The sequence below is a fragment of the Lactuca virosa genome, chromosome 8, assembly GCF_052849685.1.
Source record: "Lactuca virosa cultivar CGN04683 chromosome 8, Lactuca_virosa_CGN04683_v6, whole genome shotgun sequence".
NCBI lineage: Eukaryota > Viridiplantae > Streptophyta > Magnoliopsida > Asterales > Asteraceae > Lactuca > Lactuca virosa.
Genome location: NC_136433.1, coordinates 105,262,864 through 105,284,467, shown reverse-complemented (window position 1 = coordinate 105,284,467; position 21,604 = coordinate 105,262,864). Strand labels below are relative to the sequence as shown.

The 21,604-nt window shown below is 39.7% G+C and overlaps 1 long non-coding RNA gene across 1 annotated transcript; it reads left to right on the top strand.

The window, feature by feature from the left end:
- Positions 1 to 19,908: 19,908 nt before the first annotated feature.
- On the top strand, positions 19,909 to 21,604 carry LOC145129705 (uncharacterized). Its single transcript, XR_013717627.1, has 3 exons — positions 19,909 to 19,989; positions 20,919 to 20,982; positions 21,551 to 21,604. It is a non-coding gene; the product is annotated as an uncharacterized LOC145129705 (long non-coding RNA).

Sequence of the window (21,604 nt, the reverse complement as noted above, 5' to 3'; positions counted from 1 at the left end):
AAAATGACTAGATCTGAAGTTATGGGCTTAGATTTGTAAGAGTTAAGCTCTTAATGAAGATTTTGGCTTGCTTCTAGAAACCATGACGTGACCAGGGGCTTGCCACGACGTGGAGGTGCTTAGATGCTCGACTGTTTAGTCCTTAATTGGTCACGACGTGGCCAAGATCTTAGACACATCACATATCCACCCGGGGAACTATCTCATAACCGATACCCTAGAGAGTTGTGACTTCCTTGATACGCGTATGGGTCCTGTGCTTTCAGTAGTACGGGCCCATACTACCTTCCACACCTACCCATATTTGTCTCAAGTATCACCATAACGCCCTAAGCACAAACATACATAACAAGCACTCCATCCTCACCCCTAGAGGAATACTGAATATCCCATAACAAGGAACCCTAAGCTAGCAGGCATCATAAATTATGCAATTCTATCTTGCAATTCCTGAAGATCCCTAGCCTATTACTAGCATGCTGTTCTAACATATCACGTAATCAAAATAACTTATATGGTATTTTGGGGTCAACTTACTGGCTCTGGCTGATCGTACCCTCTGCATCCTCCTTTACTTATTTCGAAAACCTTTTGAAAACCATTTTGAAAATCCCTCCTTGATTTGAGACTGGATTCACACGAATGTTCCTCCAATTCACTCAAACCAAGGCTTTGATACCAACTTGTAACGACCAAAAATTTCAACCAAATTAAAACATTTTAATTCATTCAAAAACCATTAAGTTTATACATCTCGTTTTCAAAATAGTTTAAACATCACAGTGTCCCCTAGAACCATATCACATAAATCATAAAACATGAGGAGCGGTACGATCACGCCTTCGCCTTGCCACGATCTCCTGAAGTACCCGAAACAATACACTGAAACTATAAGCCCGAAAGCTTAGTGAGTTACCCCCAGAATACCAACCGCACATAAACATTCTCATCACATATCACAAATAGAACAGCCATGTACATCGGGTCTGCTGTGTGACTAGTCCGCCCGCACCGGGCCTTCAGTCCACCTGGTCCACCCTCCGAGTCTAGCCATGTACATCGAGTCTACAGTGTGATTGGTCCGCCCGCACCGGGCCTTCAATCCACCTGGTCCACTCTCTGAGTCTACAGTATGACTGGTCCGCCCACACCGAGCCTTCAGTCGGCCTGGTCCACTCTCCGAGCCTCGGCACGTCTGGTCTGCCCTCTTGGGGCCTTCAGCCTATCTGGACCGCTCGCTGGGCCTTCGGAATATCCGGTCCGCCCCGGGTATGTTGGCCTACAGCACGAAGCAGGACCCGCCTCAACCCAACCCCCGTCAAACAACCATGTGCACATAAAACAACTAATCACATAACAGATCCTTAACCAGACAAACAGTTTAACAGATCACACAGCATATCAACATCCTAGCCAGGATTCCGACCTAACCGGTCACTAGCATAACATTACCCTATATACCGGGTACCGACCTTAACCAGGTCACTAACATAACACCACCCTAAATACCAGGATGCAAATCTAGCAAAGCAATAACATAACAACAATACCCAGACTTCCATCCGATAAAGGGTCGGCCTTGGTGTCGTAGACCCTGTCGATATAGTGAGGATAACTCACCTGCAATTGCCGACTGAAGGATAAGACCAAGCTGCTCCGACCACCGACACGAACTTCACCACAGAACACTACCAAAGAACCAATTCCATAAATACCAAAATTACCAAAACACCCTTGGAAGTCAAACTGGTCAACTCTTGGTCAAAGTCAAAGTCCTCAGTCAAAGTCAACCTTCCTGGTTGATTCTACTCGCCGAGTCGACCCGTCGACTTGTCGAGTTCCTATACTCAGAAACTCCCATAACACGACTCAACTCGCCGAGTCGCCCAAGACTCGTCGAGTCCAACGATCTCCGAGTCCCATCCTGCTTAACTCACAGAGTCGTCCCTCGACTCACCGATTCGAGGCTTAACCAGAAGAGGTTAGGGTTCCGCGACCAAACTCGTCGAGTCCAAGAACAGACTCGTCGAGTCCAAGGCAATCTTCAACAGACTCGTCGAGTTGTTCTTCCAACTCGTCGAGTCCATGCACATGTTCATACAACTCGTCGAGTACACCCATGTAACTCGCCGAGTCTCTCCAGTTCTCAATCCATACAGTGGCTTTTCGAGCCATGCAGGGGCTCCAATCCATAGATCCACTCTTCTACAGTCTAACCCTCACATAAAGTTGCAAACTTTACGTGAAACCAAGGAGATATAGGCCCAAAACATATTAGGGCTAGGGTTAAGGACTAGGGGGCTTCACCAACAACTCTTAGACAGGAGCTTTATGACATTCTAGGCCATCACAAGTCTAGATCTGGAGTAGCAAACCTCAGATCTAAACTCCAAACCCGAAATAGATCTCAAACAAGCTAAGGAACTCCAAATCAACCACCAAGGATGAACCAAAAAGGAAATAGCTTAAGATAATGGCTCCTTACCTCTGAGATGTGCCCAAACTGATGTAGATTCCAGATCTACACAAGCCCCTTGATGCTAGCCTCTAATTTCTCAAGCTCCTTCCACCAAATTCATCTTCCAAGCTCCAATCTCTTCACAATGGAGTCTCACACGAAAATTAGGGTTTATGGATCTCAAAAGGGTAGCAAAGAGGCTGAGGGTGGGTTATAATGTGCTTTATATAGGGCACAACCCCCGGAATTAGGGTTTTCTCTCTTCAGCACCAACTCGTCGAGTCCAAGCTGCCGACTCGGCGAGTTGGCCACTTAACCCGCGACAGATTCCCGCTCCGACTCGGCGAGTAAGCGGACCTATTCGTCGAGTCCCTTTCCTAAACTTACACTTTTGGCCCTTCATTGAACAATTGAAATTGGGGGTGTTACAACTCTCCCCCTCTTAAATTAGGCTTCGTCCTCGAAGCCTACTGCAGTATACGCCTCAGAACGAACCCCTTGCACTGCAGACTCCGACTTCTCAATCAACTCATACTCTTACAAACCCTACTTCTGCATTTCTCTTAAAATGGCTTATTCTCACGTGGCATCCTTGCCACTACTACAAGCCGATTATCGGCCTTTCAACTCAATAGCACCACGAATCACCCGATAATACTAACCCTTCATATCAGGGACACGCTTCCGCCCCCTGCAACGCTAGATTCCACAAACACCCACTGAGCTCTGCTAAGAAACTAATCCATCTTCCTTCGCCCAAAATTGGCGATAACCCTGATAACTTGCAACCTGGAACGAATCCTCATGATGGAATACCCCAGATTGGAATACCTCCACATACATAACTCAAGCCTACAACCATACTTGGAACTAAGGACCTTGTCCTTGCGTCACCCTCGAACCCTTCGGTTCGACACAACGGAGTGCAACCCACTCACACCTCCCTATCCCGATCTCTAGGTCCTTGACCTCCGACTGTAATATCCTTATACAGTCCTTAGCACCGGTCCAGACTACTCTCGAGTCTGTTAACCTGCTATCTCACCTTCCTCTGTCCCAATCTCCAATCTGGAACCACTTTCCTCCTCTTCTTCCAATGAGACTGAAAACATGCCTGCGCATCATCCAACATTGCCACAACCTCAACGGGCATCCAACCCGTATGTGCTTCCATATATCTGGTACAATCCCAGTGCTTACTACCAAGCACTTTCGATCATCCATTTACTCCATTGCCTTCCTTTCAGAGGACCCAAACTCCTTCCGGAGCTACATACCTTCCCTTTCCAGGAAGTCTACTCAACAACCCTTACCGCACCTATAAGTGCCACAGAGCTAAACTCCACTCTACACTATCCATGTAGAGCAACTGCTATTCTCGAACTCCCATATACTCCGAATCCGATCACATAACTAACAAGGCCCACGCACGACCTCCAGCCAACTTCATCATCATGATCAATACTTGGGGCCAGACCATATCAATTACTATTGCATGGCGACACAGTCACTCATTCTCCGCATACAGATCTACTAACACATACAGAGTCTTCAGCATGACTGGACCGCCTTACCAGGCCTTCAGCCTATCTGGACCACTCTCAGAACCTTCAGCATGTCTGGACCGCCCTCCTGGGCCTTCAGCCTGTCTGGACCGTTCCCCGAGCCTTCGGTCTGACTGGTACGCCCTCTGGCCTTCAGTCTATCCGGACCGCTCAAAACTGTCGTACTTCACCCTGAACCATCCCTTCCGGGAATCTCTCCCATGCAGTCTGTTCTAACCCTCTTGGGGTTCCGAACTCCAGTTCCGTTCCCGGAATCCTTTCCCTGGCCTAAACCCAGGCCTCACATCGACCAACTACCTTTCCTAAAACCATGGTATGTTCCCTGCCCCACTTGTCTATCACTTGCTCCAATCATGCCACACTCTCGGCTAACAACACTGATAAATCCAAACAGCTAACCTACCTTGAATACTTGTTGTTTTACCTGTGAATTTTCCAATTCTCCTAACTTTCGCTGACAAACCGGCATAACTCGATTGACCTTACTTGATAAGGTTTCCCCCTCTTCTCCAGGAACTAAATCCCTCCGGAGTGAGCAACCTCCACAGGTCACTCTCCCGACATCGCACATCCCGAACTCCAAGGAAGTTCGAATCCCAACTGAATACTTCTCGCAACGCAGTTGCTATTCCAAGCAACGAGATCATATGCCTTATCTTTCGACCAAGAATCCTCCTGAACGCTAACCAACTACAACTCCTAACTACTAAGATCCCCAATCATACTATGAATCATGCGAAAAAGGCGAACAGATTTACAATACCACATAATCAGCAAATAACAAGATATCAAAAAGGAAACAAACCCGCAGCTGCATCCGGCTCTGCCCTGACCTCCTCTGCTGTAAGCTGGAAAGCGCGTCCCTGAGCCCTCGGAGGCTCCGCTCCACCCTGACCTCCACCCATATGTTGGATTAGTGTCTAAGTCCATAACTATTTTGGTATGTACTTGACCCGATGGTGCATGGTCCTTTTGGGTTGCCTTCACCAAAGCAACTTGATAGGATGAATTATGGAGAGAAAGGATTAAATATGATTTCTTAATATATTATGAGAATAATATATTAAAGGAGAAATCATATTGTTTAATTAATATTAGTCAAGAATTAATTAGTAATTAGTTTTGTGACTAAAAGAGATTAATTAAACTTAAGGGACTGGAATTGTAATTATAAGATAATTGCAATTTGGGCTATGGATTGCCTTATATTAAGGAGTGGACGAATTCTATGGGGAAACCCATTAGAAATCGTCCAAAGCCCTTAAGGAAAGGAGTCCATGGGTTGCTTAGGGCTTAAGCATCCAAATTAGGGTTTCCTTGTTAGATAACCCTAATAGCCTCACTAAATATAGAGCCCTTATGCCTCAAAAACGTGGACAAGCTTCCTTCTAGGGTTTCCATACGTTTTTGAGAGCCTCATTCTCTTCTCTTCTTCATCCTCTTGCTCTTGGTGTTTGTGAGCCATTAGAGGAGTGACACTTGTGACTCTAAGCTTTCTAAAGCCATTACAAGGAGGATTTGAGATTGTTATTGCTACATAACAATTAAGGTATGATCTAAACCCTAATTCATATGTTAATATTGATTATCACATGCTAGATCTAGGGTTTATAGTCTTGGATGAATGCATGTACAATAGAGAAACCTAGATCCAGGCATTAGGGTTTGCATGAGCACATAGGATGTTCTTATGGCCTAAACCCATCAGTGGTATCAGAGCCTTGATTGGTTTCTATTGTATTGATGCCTAGCATATTCATTCTTGTTGCAAAATCGATTTTTTGGCTCCCTGACTGCTGAACTCGGCGAGTTCCAATGTGGACTCGGCGAGTTGGCTCCAACTCGGCGAGTCCATAGAGGAACTCGGCGAGTTCGAGCGTCAGAAGGAGGCAGTTTCGGGATTTCTTGCTGTTTTACTCATGGATACTTGCCTTAACTGTTTTGGGTCATTAAAATCCGATTTTAAACATATTTTGAGTATATCCTTGATTAAACAAAAGATAATTACCAATTGATTAGATAATAACTTCCTTATATGATTAAAGATTAATTATTTGTATTAATTGGGTAACTTATCTTGCAAGAAATTGAAATTAGGTCAAATTTAGATAATCATTAAATTAATTGTTTAATTTAAATTATTTGCTATTTGATCCTTGTGTTTTTGAAATGTTTCAAATACTTGCCCTCAAGTTTTGGAATTTAAATTTTGATTAAAAGGTTTGATTTGAAATATTTAAATTCTAAACCCTAATGTTTTGAAATGTTTCAAAACTTGCCCTCAAGTTTGGAATTTAAAAGTTGATTAAAAGTTTAATTTAGAAATGTTAAATTCTAAAACCCTAGTATTGTTTTGAAAAGTTCAATTCACACCCTTATGGTTTTATTAATTAATTAAAGTGTATAATTAAGAGAGATTTAATAAATCCATAAAAGTTTTGGTTTACAATTTAATTAAATTAAAAGTGTAATTATTAAATTTGACCACCAAGTATTTTAAAAGTATAAAATACACCCTATACTATATATAACATTAAAAGTCTAGTATTATATATGTATGAGTAAACAGTCAGTCTTACCGTTAGTAGGCCTCATTCACGAAGCTGGTCTATAAGGGGTGTTTAAGGAAATTGCCTATAAAATGGCGATTGAATGGGTATCCACTCTTACCCACCGCACTCTTGACTAGTGGAGGGTCGTTAGCCGAAAGGGTAGGATAGGACAGAAACCTTCCATTTTAAGTATAATGAAGTACAAAAGTAACTAAATGCTTTTACAAAATTCCCAATCTTAGTTACTTTAGGCAAAAGTGAATTGATGCAATTCCATGAAATTTCACTTTGTGCCCTTGCGAAGACGTTAGTGGAGCGTGTGTGGTTAACCGGCACACTAAATGGTTCTAAGCAAAGGTAGCAAAGGGTGACTCATTGTTTGTCATAGTTCGGTGGAGCGTGTGTGGTTAACCGGCACATCGAATAGGTGACTGTAACATTGGGGGCACCATGTAAGTTTGCATGGTTATTCACACCCTGTTTTGTGATCCTCGGCATCCCAGTCACAAATCGAGGGGCATATCGAGATTTAAACATGCCATTGAAATGTTCAATGAATCTCAAAGGATCTAGGAGTTTTCATAAATTTAAAACTTAAATTTCTTTTCGTTTTTCATGGTGGAAATTAGTGAATCGTCATTCACTTACCTTCAAATGTTCTGCAATTTGGGTTACGGCATCCCTCTCCCAAGTTGTAGAGTATTGTGTTGGGTCCTAGCCTTAATATCTCATTTGGGTGATTTATTAAGGACTCAATCAATCAACTAACTTGAATTTTTCTCCCGTTTTGTAGATGTCAAAGTATGACAACTATGGTCTTCCCAAATCCCGTGGAAAAAGCTTTTCACATGAAGATGATATTCCACGATTCGATCGAGGAACACGAGATCATGCTTCACTTCCTCCACCTCCTCCTATTGTTCTCCCTAACCCACAAGTTCAAAAGATTGAAAAGTTCAAACTCACTCAAGCCCTTTTGGCAAGTAAACATGAAGAAGGAAAGTCAGTGTGTGCACACGTCCTAGAGATGAAGTTACACATTGATAGGTTAAGAATGTTGGGATCTATTGTCTGTGAGGAGCTGGATGTTGACTGGGTTCTTTAGTCACTTCCTGACTCATATAGTGAGTTCGTAAGAGAGTACTATATGATGAACCACGACGTAACCCTCATCGATCTCACCTATATCCTTATTGCTGCTGAATCATCAATGATTTGGCGCACTGGAAAAGCAAAGTTGATTGGTGGATCTGCCTTCCAGACCTCTATGGATATAGACAATGGCAACGAAAGGCATGCCATGATCGAAAAGTTTGATCATAAGAGAAAGGCAAAGTCAGAAGTAGTTCCGTGTGTTGTTCCAAAAGAGTCAATTTGCTTTTATTGCCAAGAGAAGGGGCATTGGAGACGAAGCTGCCCTATTTACCTAAGAGATCTAAGAGATGGGAGAGTCAAAACGTATGGCTCTACATTAGGTAAAATCCATTAACTAAATCTTTTAAGTTCCTATTCTAGATTCTTAATACATAATGTGATAAGATTACATTTCGATGTCTTGTAGGATCGAAGAAAAGAGAGGAATCTTAAGGGAAGAAGTGAGCGGAATCTAATCATGAAGAAATGGATTTCGATCGCATTACTTGAAGATTAGAATCTTAAGCTACTACTTGGAGTTAGAATAGATTGCTTAGGAATATTTAACAACATAGTTTTTCAGTTGAATTGCATTGTAAGGACAAATTTTTCCGCAATAATATAAATTTTGATTTTCTATTATTTATTTATCCTTGCAATGGCGTGTATGAAAAATTGATGTAAGTTTCTATTATTAGCAATAATGGATTTGATTCTTAATTATGTTATTTGTGGAAAGGTCAAGAATTTACCAAATAGGGAAAGTTTCTCATCGCCCAAGTTTCAATTGGACAGAAACTTGGAATCATACAACTTGGTTGCATGATGAATGAGAAATTTCATATTTGGAAATTAGACTAATTCATTGACAAAGTGTCAAGTGAAGGACTAGGAGATCGAGTACACAAGGTTGTGTGTTGATCAAGTCCACCACAAGAGTAACAAAGATATTCGTCATGATTTACTAAGGTCAAGTAAATATGATTATACTTATGAGATTAAGTGTAATTCTCAATTGATTGAAAGAGTTTCAATAAATAGCAAAACGAATAAGAAGAATCAGGTAGGCAGAAAGATAAAAGTTTCTCTATTCTAAGAAGAAGGGAGAGTACCTTTTTATTATGTTTTATGATAGGTCTTAATGATTAAGAACCATATCTCAATTGATCCTCTAAGTGAGTCTTAGTGCAATTGTATGTCTGAGAAGAGGAATCAAGAATTGAAGAAATGGTTAAATCAAGAAGTCAATCATACTTCGTTCCAAAAACAAGTCTTAGAGTTAAGATTATGAATTGAGTGACAAGTCTTAAGAAGGTTTATAACATTCATCAAATGTGAAATTTGAAAAGGTTTTCTTATTCTTGCACAATTGGAAAGTTGTGATGTCTTGGATAAGACAAAGACCAACTAGGACCAATTTAGTGAAGTGTTTTGTCTTGATAAAAGCTACACTAAATCTTGAATATTTGTTTGTCGAGAAATGTTTATTGACAAAAGAATCTTATATGTCAAGGAGTCAGTGGGAGTCTTAATGGTCTTGAAAAGTTTCAAGAACTAATCAAGAATAAACCTTATCGATCATCACTAGCACACGACTTAAGGTTTACAACCTATCGTGTTGACATTATTTTGTTTCTGTGCCATTCCAATTAAGTTAATTATGCATGTGAGTTCTATGAGTTCTCATTTGAACGCATAAAAGGCAAGCACCTTGATCAATGAAAAGTACGTTGATATGAAAGGGTGAGCTGCTTAACTACTTGGAAGACATGGTGGGCACTCGTGCTACCATAAGGCAAGAAATCAAGATTGAGAAAGTTCAGTCCATATGAGTTTGGATTTGTCGTAAACTTTGGTTTTGACAAATTCGCATGGATAGGAACACATACACCATTAAAATCTAAGTGTCATAAGATTCCCTCCTTCATGAAAATGACTGTGAGGAAATGCTTTCACTAAGAGAGATTTTAAGAAGATAGTGATTGTGAAATTGTATTCTCGAATTCGATTATGGTTACGGCATCCCTTTCCATAATTCGATTGTGAGATTTGGCAATTAGTCTAGATTGTTTAGACACACATATGAGCTATCTAAGGCAAAGGTGTATAAGTTTAAGAAGCTTAGATAAAGGATTATCAAAGCATTAGGTATTAGAAATATGAACTTCAGAAATTCAATAAGTAATGTTTTCTGGAAGTTCAGTTGTTTTCTAAAACATGTCAAAGCTAGTGGGAGCATAAATGTTATGCTTATATGATAATAATCATCATGATAGTGGGAGCATAAATGTTGTGCTTGTATGATTATTAAGGCAAGTATTGCAAGTTAGCAATATTAATTATAGAAAACAAGAGTCATACTTTGCAAAGTCGTAAGGGTTGAATAGTTGTTTTGCTATAATTAAGGGAGAGAATATTGTACTTCGTTTCAAAATCTAAAACTTAGATTGAGAAATTTTAATAAATTTAGTCAAAGGATACATAGTGTGTTCTTAAATTTCGATTATGATTACGGTATCCCTCTTCATAGTTCGAAATGTAAGAACGAGACACATAAAATAATTATGACAGAAGATTGATAAAGTATCATATCTTTATGTAAGACCTTATGCATCGTGTCCCATACGCTTAGGGTATAGGATTGATTGCTAGTGCTATTATATTTGACCATTCTAAAATTTTCCTAGCACATTTAGAGGGAAAAAGAACTAGAATCAGATTTGACTAAAATAATTAAACAACTATCAAAGGACGATCCAAAGCTCGTTGAGGATTGATCGCTTGTGAGTAGTTGGAAGTATGGTATTGGATGACATTATTATGAATAGATAAGATTCTATTAAGAATGAATTGTCATATGGCAAATATGGAAATGTTTCCATATTGGGAGTTGGATATTGAGAATCTGTATCTAGATTAGAAACTTTTATGCAAGAAAGATGTTCAAAGGAATGTACTTTGAGTGAGAGACATCATATCTATAGAATTGTTTCTGATAGAGATTGGCCAAGTCTTGATGATTTTGAGCTATAACTTTCCGAAAGAATCATTGCATAAAATGTTAGAATTTAGCATAAGTAACAAGAATTTCATATTCTTATACTTATGATAAGGATTGGGAGTTGTGAAATGAATATGATTGGAAATGTGTTCATTTGATCTATTTCACAAAGTAAGGACCGTAGGTAAACATTGTGTGCATGCTGAGAGCATGGGACAAGTGTAGTAATAATTCAAGTAAGAAGTTGATTACCCGAAACAACAAATAATGAGTAATCGATATGGTGATAAATAAAAGGTGTTTTATTTATACTCAAAGGTTTGGGACCATATGGGATTAGTATTATTCTTGTGTTTCACTTTGCATGTTTTGACTTCCTGAATAATTAAATTATTTCAGAATAATCAAATTATTCGAATGGTCCACAGTCGTTCATATGTTGGAAGTAGGTATGAATGAACACTATCATGAATTGGTTTGTAGATTGTCTAAAATGTATTAGACATAAGCAAATGTTTGCTGCAACGTTCATGAGTGCTTATGAATATGATTTGAGCATTGGATTAAACCCACGCTCACTTGGATCACTTCATGGATTTTATCACGAGTGATTGGTGAGACGATAATATCTTATATTCTTGAAACCAAGATGTGTGAGTTGTATCTTGTGAGTCGGTTACACATTGATAATATGTAAACGCACCAGTAACTTGGTGTCATAAAACATATTGTTGTGTGTGATTCGGTAAGTGAGTGCAAGCAAGCATTGAATCAAAGTTTATCCGTTCCTTTTATTCAAAGTAGGATGAAAGCGATATCTGTGGGCCCCTCGATGATTTAGTGATGACAACTAAGCGCTTGGCCAAGCCGGGACTAATTTGATGTGTTCAATTGTAGTCTGTTGTCAGTCGTCATAAATCGGAAATCGGGAAACAACACATAGACAGAGAGAATGATTTAAATCCATGTCTCAGTCTATATGATATCTAGAATGGAGGAATATATGATCCCTTATCTAAAGGACACGCGTATCTGATAGGATCAGAGTTGACAGCGGCTTTGGAAAGCTACGATTGCAGATCAGGATCTGAAGTCATACGCATAATAGTTATTAGACTTATCCAAGTGGGAGACTGTTGGATTAGTGTCTAAGTCCATAACTATTTTGGTATGTACTTGACCCGATGGTGCATGGTCCTTTTGGGTTGCCTTCACCAAAGCAACTTGATAGGATGAATTATGGAGAGAAAGGATTAAATATGATTTCTTAATATATTATGAGAATAATATATTAAAGGAGAAATCATATTGTTTAATTAATATTAGTCAAGAATTAATTAGTAATTAGTTTTGTGACTAAAAGAGATTAATTAAACTTAAGGGACTGGAATTGTAATTATAAGATAATTGCAATTTGGGCTATGGATTGCCTTATATTAAGGAGTGGACGAATTCTATGGGGAAACCCATTAGAAATCGTCCAAAGCCCTTAAGGAAAGGAGTCCATGGGTTGCTTAGGGCTTAAGCATCCAAATTAGGGTTTCCTTGTTAGATAACCCTAATAGCCTCACTAAATATAGAGCCCTTATGCCTCAAAAACGTGGACAAGCTTCCTTCTAGGGTTTCCATACGTTTTTGAGAGCCTCATTCTCTTCTCTTCTTCATCCTCTTGCTCTTGGTGTTTGTGAGCCATTAGAGGAGTGACACTTGTGACTCTAAGCTTTCTAAAGCCATTACAAGGAGGATTTGAGATTGTTATTGCTACATAACAATTAAGGTATGATCTAAACCCTAATTCATATGTTAATATTGATTATCACATGCTAGATCTAGGGTTTATAGTCTTGGATGAATGCATGTACAATAGAGAAACCTAGATCCAAGCATTAGGGTTTGCATGAGCACATAGGATGTTCTTATGGCCTAAACCCATCACCATAATCCTCAAAGTGGCCGGTGCTGGAGCCTGCACCGGTCTTGCAACAAGTTGTGGACAGTTGACCCTCAAGTGTCCCACCTGATGACAATGATAACAGATCCTCATATCCTGAGTCGGGACCGACTGACGGCAATCCCTCGCATAATGCCCCTCTTTCCCACACTTGCGACACGCACCATCGGACCTACAAACTCCGGCATGACCCTTCACACACTTCTCACAAGCGTGGCTGCTCTGACCTCCAACCCTAAAGTCAACGGTTTTGGACCGTTTCGGCGCCGGCTGCGACTGCACCGGGGCCTGCCTCTGCTCTCGCAACTGCAACTCCATCTCTAACTCTCGCCGCCTGGCGGCCTCCCGCAACTCTAACAAGGTATCACATCTCTGCGTGGACACAAACTGCCTGATGTCCCTCTTAAGCATACTCAGATATCGGGACATCTGAGCCTGCTCCGAAGCAAACTCCGGGCAAAACATCGCCCTCTTAGTGAACATCCTGGTGATCTCCGTCACCGACTTTGAATCCTGCTTCAGCTCCAGGAACTCCTGAGCCAACCTCTCTCTCTCTCTCAACCCGTGGAACATAACGAGTGCTGAACATCTCCCAGAACTGATCCCAAGTAACCGAAGCCCGCTGCGCATCAGAATAAGATCCCGTAGTCAACCTCCACCAATCCTTCGCCCCGAGCCTCAAAAGGTTCAGAGCACACCTCACCCTCTGATCCGTAGGGCATGAACACGTGAAGAAACAACTCTCCACGTCTGACAACCATCTCATAGCAATGATAGGATCCTGAACTCCATCAAAGGTAGGGGGCTTCGTATTATCGAAGTCCCGATACTAAAAACCTCGACCGGTTCCTCCCCTTGCCGCTGCTACAACCGCTGTAGCTGCCGCGACAGCCGTCTCCGCAAGAGCTGCATAGCGCTCATCAAAGTACTCAACCATAGCGGTCTTGATCGACCCAAACATCTCTGGCAACTCAGCCGGGAACATGGCAGCAACCTCATCATGCAGGATCTCACGAATCCTGGCGTCCAACTCATCCGTACTCATCTGACCAATGACCTCGGGTGGTACTGGTCCATCCTGACCACCCTCTCCTGATCCCGATCCCGAACCGGATCCTACCCCGACACGTTTCATAATCGCCATACTGCAATACACCGACGAGACCCTTAGACACATCACATATCCACCCGGGGAACTATCTCATAACCGATACCCTAGAGAGTTGTGACTTCCTTGATACGCATATGGGTCCTGTGCTTTCAGTAGTACGGGCCCATACTACCTTCCACACCTACCCATATTTGTCTCAAGTATCACTACAACGCCCTAAGCATAAACATACATAACAAGCACTCCATCCTCACCCCTAGAGGAATACTAAATATCCCATAACAAGGAACCCTAAGCTAGCAGGCATCATAAATTAGGCAATTCTATCATGCAATTCCTGAAGATCCCTAGCCTAGTACTAGCATGCTGTTCTAACATATCACGTAATCAAAATAACTTATATGGTATTTTGGGGTCAACTTACTGGCTCTGGCTGATCGTACCCTTTGCATCCTCCTTTACTTATTTCGAAAACCTTTTGAAAACCATTTTGAAAATCCCTCCTTGATTTGAGACTGGATTCACACGAATGTTCCTCCAATTCACTCAAACCAAGGCTCTGATACCAACTTGTAACGACCAAAAATTTCAACCAAATTAAAACATTTTAATTCATTCAAAAACCATTAAGTTCATACATCTCGTTTTCAAAATAGTTTAAAAATCAGAGTGTCCCCTAGAACCATATCACATAAATCATAAAACATGAGGAGCGGTACGATCACGCCTTCGCCTTGCCACGATCTCCTGAAGTACCCGAAACAATACACTGAAACTGTAAGCCCGAAAGCTTAGTGAGTTACCCCCAGAATACCAACCGCACATAAACATTCTCATAACATATCACAAATAGAACAACCATGCACATCGGGTCTGCTGTGTGACTGGTCCGCCCGCACCGGGCCTTCAGTCCACCTGGTCCACCTCCGAGTCTAGCCATGTACATCGAGTCTACAGTGTGATTGGTCCGCCCGCACCGGGCCTTCAATCCACCTGGTCCACTATCTGAGTCTACAGTATGACTGGTCCGCCCACACCGGGCCTTCAGTCGGCCTGGTCCACTCTCCGAGCCTCGGCACATCTGGTCCGCCCTCTTGGGGCCTTCAGCCTATCCGGACCGCTCGCTGGGCCTTCAGAATATCCGGTCCGCCCCGGGTATGTTGGCCTACAGCACGAAGCAGGACCCGCCTCAACCCAACCCCCGTCAAACAACCATGTGCACATAAAACAACTAATCACATAACAGATCCTTAACCAGACAAACAGTCTAACAGATCACATAGCATATCAACATCCTAGCCAGGATTCCGACCTAACCGGTCACTAGCATAACATTACCCTATATACCGGGTACCGACCTTAACCAGGTCACTAACATAACACCACCCTAAATACCAGGATGCAAATCTAGCAAAGCAATAACATAACAACAATACCCAGACTTCCATCCGATAAAGGGCCGGCCTTGGTGTCGTAGACCCTGTCGATATAGTGAGGATAACTCACCTGCAATTGCCGACTGAAAAGATAAGACCAAGCTGCTCTGACCACCGACACGAACTTCACCACAGAACACTACCAAAGAACCAATTCCATAAATACCAAAATTACCAAAATACCCTTGGAAGTCAAACTGGTCAACTCTTGGTCTCAGTCAAAGTCAACCTTCCTGGTTGATTCTACTCGCCGAGTCGACCCGTCGACTCATCGAGTTCCTATACTCAGAAACTCCCATAACACGACTCAACTCGCCGAGTCGCCCCAAGACTCGTCGAGTCCAACGATCTCTGAGTCTCATCCTGCTCAACTCACAGAGTCGTCCCTCGACTCACCGATTCGAGGCTTAACCAGAAGAGGTTAGGGTTCCGCGACCAGACTCGTCGAGTCCAAGAACAGACTCGCCGAGTCCAAGGCAACCTTCAACAGACTCGCCGAGTTGTTCTTCCAACTCGACGAGTCCATGCACATGTTCATACAACTCGTCGAGTACACCATGTGACTCGCCGAGTCTCTCCAGTTCTCAATCCATACAGTGGCTTTTCGAGCCATACAGGGGCTCCAATCCATAGATCCACTCTTCTACAGTCTAACCCTCACATAAAGTTGCAAACTTTACGTGAAACCAAGGAGATATAGGCCCAAAACATATTAGGGCTAGGGTTAAGGACTAGGGGGCTTCACCAACAACTCTTAGACAGGAGCTTTATGACATTCTAGGCCATCACAAGTCTAGATCTGGAGTAGCAAACCTCAGATCTAAACTCCAAACCCGAAATAGATCTCAAACAAGCTAAGGAACTCCAAATCAACCACCAAGGATGAACCAAAAAGGAAATAGCTTAAGATAATGGCTCCTTACCTCTGAGATGTGCCCAAACTGATGTAGATTCCAGATCTACACAAGCCCCTTGATGCTAGCCTCTAATTTCTCAAGCTCCTTCCACCAAATTCCTCTTCCAAGCTCCAATCTCTTCACAATGGAGTCTCACACGAAAATTAGGGTTTCTGGATCTCAAAAGGGTAGCAAAGAGGCTGAGGGTGGGTTATAATGTGCTTTATATAGGGCACAACCCCCAGAATTAGGGTTTTCTCTCTTCAGCACCAACTCGTCGAGTCCAAGCCGCCGACTCGGCGAGTTGGCCACTTAACCCGCGACAGATTCCCGCTCCGACTCGGCGAGTAAGCGGATCTACTCGTCGAGTCCCTTTCCTAAATTTACACTTTTGGCCCTTCATTGAACAATTGAAATTGGGGGTGTTACATTTGTCCACCAGTCTTCCAAGCAAGTGTCAAGTCACTCCTTATCCTCTCCATTTAGATACGTGAACTACTCTTCCATTTCCCACTTCTCACATCCTCAACTTGTGAACTCCTTAGAGTGCCCTCAACTTATTCAAGCTTCAAGTCCCATTCCTTCAGATAAAATTTCCAGATTCTTGTAAGTATTTCATCTTCTTTTACTAGAGATGCTCCACATTATTCCTAAAACTTCATTATATTTACACATAAAAATTATGGGTACATATTCTTAGGATATTCTAAAGTTCAAAGAGTATCAAACCTTCCAAGTATGGGAACTTGGAAACTCCTTAACACCTCTTCAAATCACCCAGCAAGCTAAACCAAGGTGAGCTTCATACCCCTACTTTTCGAGTTTTATTATTTTTGGGGGAGAATACAAGCCAAATCTTGTCTAAATCCTTGAATAATTGCATGTATTTGTATGCTTAGGTGTGTGTGTGTGTTGAAACGTTATTTCAAGATAATTTTTCATAAACTTGGAATTTTACAAACCTCATGATGTTAGAACAATATTTTAGTCACAACATAAGGAATATTCTGTTGCAAACTATTAGTGTTTATTTATAATTATTTAAGATAAATAAATTTATCAAGAAAATGTACAAAATAGGGCTGTTATGACAGAATAATTACATGTCATAAAACTGCCGTCATAAAACTTTCAGAAACTCAAGTGATAAGCTGTATGTCATAAATCTGAAAAACGCATGTCATAAAACTGCAGTCATAACTTCACACAAGTCATAGTTTTACACAAGTCATGGTTTTTATACAAGTCATAACTTGACACCTTCCGACAAAATTGGGTCATTTTGATAAATATTCAAAGCGGATTAATTTCAATAAACCAAGTAAAACGAAACGAAATAACTAGTCCACGAGTACAACTATCGTTATTTATTTAATAAATAACGAATCTCAACGATTTGCACCAAGGAAAAATCTGTTAGTATTCTAGTCAGACGAATCTTCACAGTACCTATGTATATCAATAATAGTGTACACTTAAAGTCTTGTAAGAGTTATAACCAGAGTCTCCTGAAGGGGGAGCGAGAATTTGTGTATAGATCTATACGGGGTTGACACCCCGCACCTTCGCTGTTCGCTATAACTAGACCGGCCAGTCTAGGGTGACAAATGTCTTAAACAAAACCGACGCCTGAAGAACGTCAGAACAGGCACTCCGTTATATTAGTATGGGTATAACGACTCACTTAGAATATTACAGTATGATTTTAGAAATGTACTCAAGCTACACCTCTCGATTATAAACGACTATTGATTTGGATACTATAAACGAAGCTTTTACCACACCAGTCTTAGGGTCTGAGACCGCCATTTTATATATCAGAAAATATAGGATTTTTTGGAGAAAACGAATTATTACGATTTCGAAAACGATAAGCTAAGACACACATGCAACTATACTCGATTTGAAACAAGACTCACAACCATTGATAAGAAAATATTGGATTTTCTGGATTTCTAAACTATCATCAAAATTTATAAGAAAATGCTTATGAACTCACCAACATATTTTATGTTGACGCTTTTCAAACGACTTGTATTCTCAGGAAATCAACAAGCAAGTTAATGGAACGTGGAACCAAGTTTATTTTGAAGTAGTTTGATATGTACTCGATATTGTCTCTTTTGTGCTATTCTAGAACATGAACAAGATGTAAAACAATGTAAGCTTGTAATCTCAATGTATGATGTTTGGATTTGCTATGTTTCAATTATATTCAATTGTTATGATACTGCACAAGGAAGTCACCCGCCTCCGGACGTTTCCGCTGTCTGGTCCGGGGGTGTGACATAAGTTGGTGATCGTCTAGTTGAGTGCCTTAGGGTTGTATGTAGTCACGTAGGATAGCCTGAGAACTTTTGATCTAGGCTTTCTTGCATGTTCCTTGTTTGGTTGTGGCTCTATAGTGGGATCACTTGTTCGAATGTCTATCTCACCTCTGGTTACATATAGTTATGCATTCCTTAGAGATTTGTCGGTAGTGGTGTAATGTATTGTATGAGGCATGGTATGCGGTAACGAGTTGTTAGACAGGTAAATTAATGTAGATAGTTGTCTGTGTTTATGTGTTTACTTAATTGTTGGTTTGTTACATATGCCGACATATTGGGTGGTGGGTTTATGCGGTTCTGTTTTGTGATGTATGACAAGATACACGGGTGGTCCAACGGTGTGTTGTAGGCCAGGTATGGATCAACTGTATGTTGAAAGAGAGGGGTCCAGGTGTACTGTAGGCCTTGCGAGACAGTCCAGTCAGACTGTATGCTCAGGAGAGTGGTCCAAGCATGTTGTAGGCTTTACGATGCGGGCCAAACAGACTGAAGGCTCATGTTTGTTGCATTGTATGTATATTGTGGTGTGTGGTGTTTTGGGGGAACTCACTAAGCTTTGTACCGTTGTTGATTAAATGTTTTTTTAGGTACCATCGGTGATCGTGGGAAGGTTAAAGCGTGATTGTATGTGACAACCATCAAATTTCGGTCAAGTCAAAGTCAAACAAAGTCAACTAGTCAAACCGGTCAACTCCATTAACCCTTGTATGATAGGGTTTACGTTATGTAATCACTGTATAATTCGCTATTTTAATGAGAAAACATCATTTGGAAAGTTCATGTGTTTGATTTTCCTTAGCCTTAACAGTGCTAAACAATGAACCAAAGCGATAAAACACTATTGCACAATCATCGGGATTGTGTAGGACACTAAATCATGGCTTAACGGGGTCTATGGACCTTGCGTTGCGAAGCCGGACACTCAAAAAGATCACAAACGAAACCTCTCGCAATCTCATTCAAACCCTACTCAAGATTACTTGACGCTAATAGGATCGAAACTCATACACTACGATATAAATTGACGTTAATAGCAACATAGTATAGTACAACGTTATAACTATAATCAAATTAAATTATGATACCATATTAAAATCAAATCAAAGTATAATGCTCTAATTAAATTTAAAAGAATCAAACTTGAATGCTATAATTAAACTTCAAATCAAAGTAGATTGTTATAATCAAATAATAACTCATCTTTTATAAAACTCCATTTTTATAAACTTTACATTAAATTTTATAAAACTCTATTTTATAAACTTTACATTAAATTTTATAAAACTCTTATATTAATTATGTAAAAGATGCTTGTGTTAGTGGGAAATTATGAAGACCACCAAAAGCAAAAAGATTATTCCCATGGTCTCCCACTCACACCTCCCATCCACTTTCATTTCCTTTTTCTCCCAACACATTATTCTCTTCACCACTTAAACCTTCTCTATTCTTTCTCTCACTCTCAAACTCGAAATTCATCCAAGAAATACTCATATTCCAGCCAAGAACAATCTATTATACTCAAATCTTCATCCCTCTTGAAGCATTCATCAAGGTATGTTGTTAAAAGTTTCAAATTCATACAAGAAACAAATTAAATCCACCAAAATATCTAAAACTCATTTTATGCATAAACCTGATTTTTCTCAGAATCCCATCAATAAAATAAGAAGTTCTGGAAATTTTCAGAAAATAACTTATTTTTATTGAATTATTATAATTATTGCAATAAAGTAGGGCAATAATTCACATAAAATACTTTTTGCATTCAATAAATTCTGAGAAAATTCTGGGATGACCAATATATTGATTAAACATAATTTATGAAGTTTCATGCATTTATATTACTGTTTACTATTATTTATGATTTTATTGATTAATTAATAATGAAATATATAAAAAATACTTCCCATAGTCACAAATATCTGAAACTTATACACTGAGCTCTACATCATGTTATAAAACTATGGTTAATTTTACAGATTTTTTGAGAATCATTTACTATTTTTCCCGAATTTTGTGTTGTTTAATCATTAAAATATTAAATAAATAATAAAACAGTTCAAAAAAATATACAAATTTTACAGTAATTCATATTGTATGAAATAATGATTTCCTAATAATTTCATAATTTTTCAATACTGTTTACTATTAAAAACTATTTTCCTAAGTATTTAAGCATGTAAAAATGCATTTTAATGATTATTTCATATAAATAATTGTTAAAATCTGTAAATAATTATAATTGGGCAAGTTATTATTTTAATAAGAAATTATTAAAATCAGGCCTAAATTGAAAATATAAATTAATTATGCAAAGTAATTAATTCAATTTAAAATTCATTTAACAAATGAATACCTTAATATTATAATCAAAATGAATTATTGTTAATTCATCTAATATAAGAATATGTGTCTAATTATTTGTATTAGTACTCTATTCTCGTTTAGCAGTTCCTAAACCAAAACTATTAATTATATTAGGTTCTACGCCATTTTGACCCGAACCGTCTATCGTACGACACACGCATTTCGTTTTGAGACTAATGTGAGTAATCTACCCCATACTTTATAATTTTCAATACTTTTGGGGTGTATCATGTGGTTCTAATATGTTCAAACTTCATTTTATTGTTTTATCACAATTGAGACATTGTTGGGACATTTATACGTGAGTCATTAATTGTATAACTATTGTTTGTTTACGCTACATGTACTTGTAGTGCATTACCATTTTTAGTCTAATCTTCATGACTATGCCCGTATTCTTGAGGTACGTTATGGACAATAATAGCGCTATTGGGTTGACCACCCCGCCTTGGGACGCTAAGGTGATTGATCGCACGTGGTTGAGTGTGTATGATGATTAGATGCTCCATCCTATATATATTTATATATATATATACATATGTATATATAGGGTGAGGACTTATTGTTGTTGTTATCATTTGTTAATCAGTTTTTGATTTATAAACCGTTATCTCAAATACAATTGTTTGCCGACTTCAAAAGAAAACAAATTTCCAATTATAAAGGTTTCAACTTCACAATTTTCTCTACTAAAATTAGATTACTCACCAACTCTCGTAGTTGACCTGTTTTTACCCATGATGCAGATTTGAAGAATGAAGTTGATGAAAAATAGGTTGTGCCTTAGAAATCCACAAGAC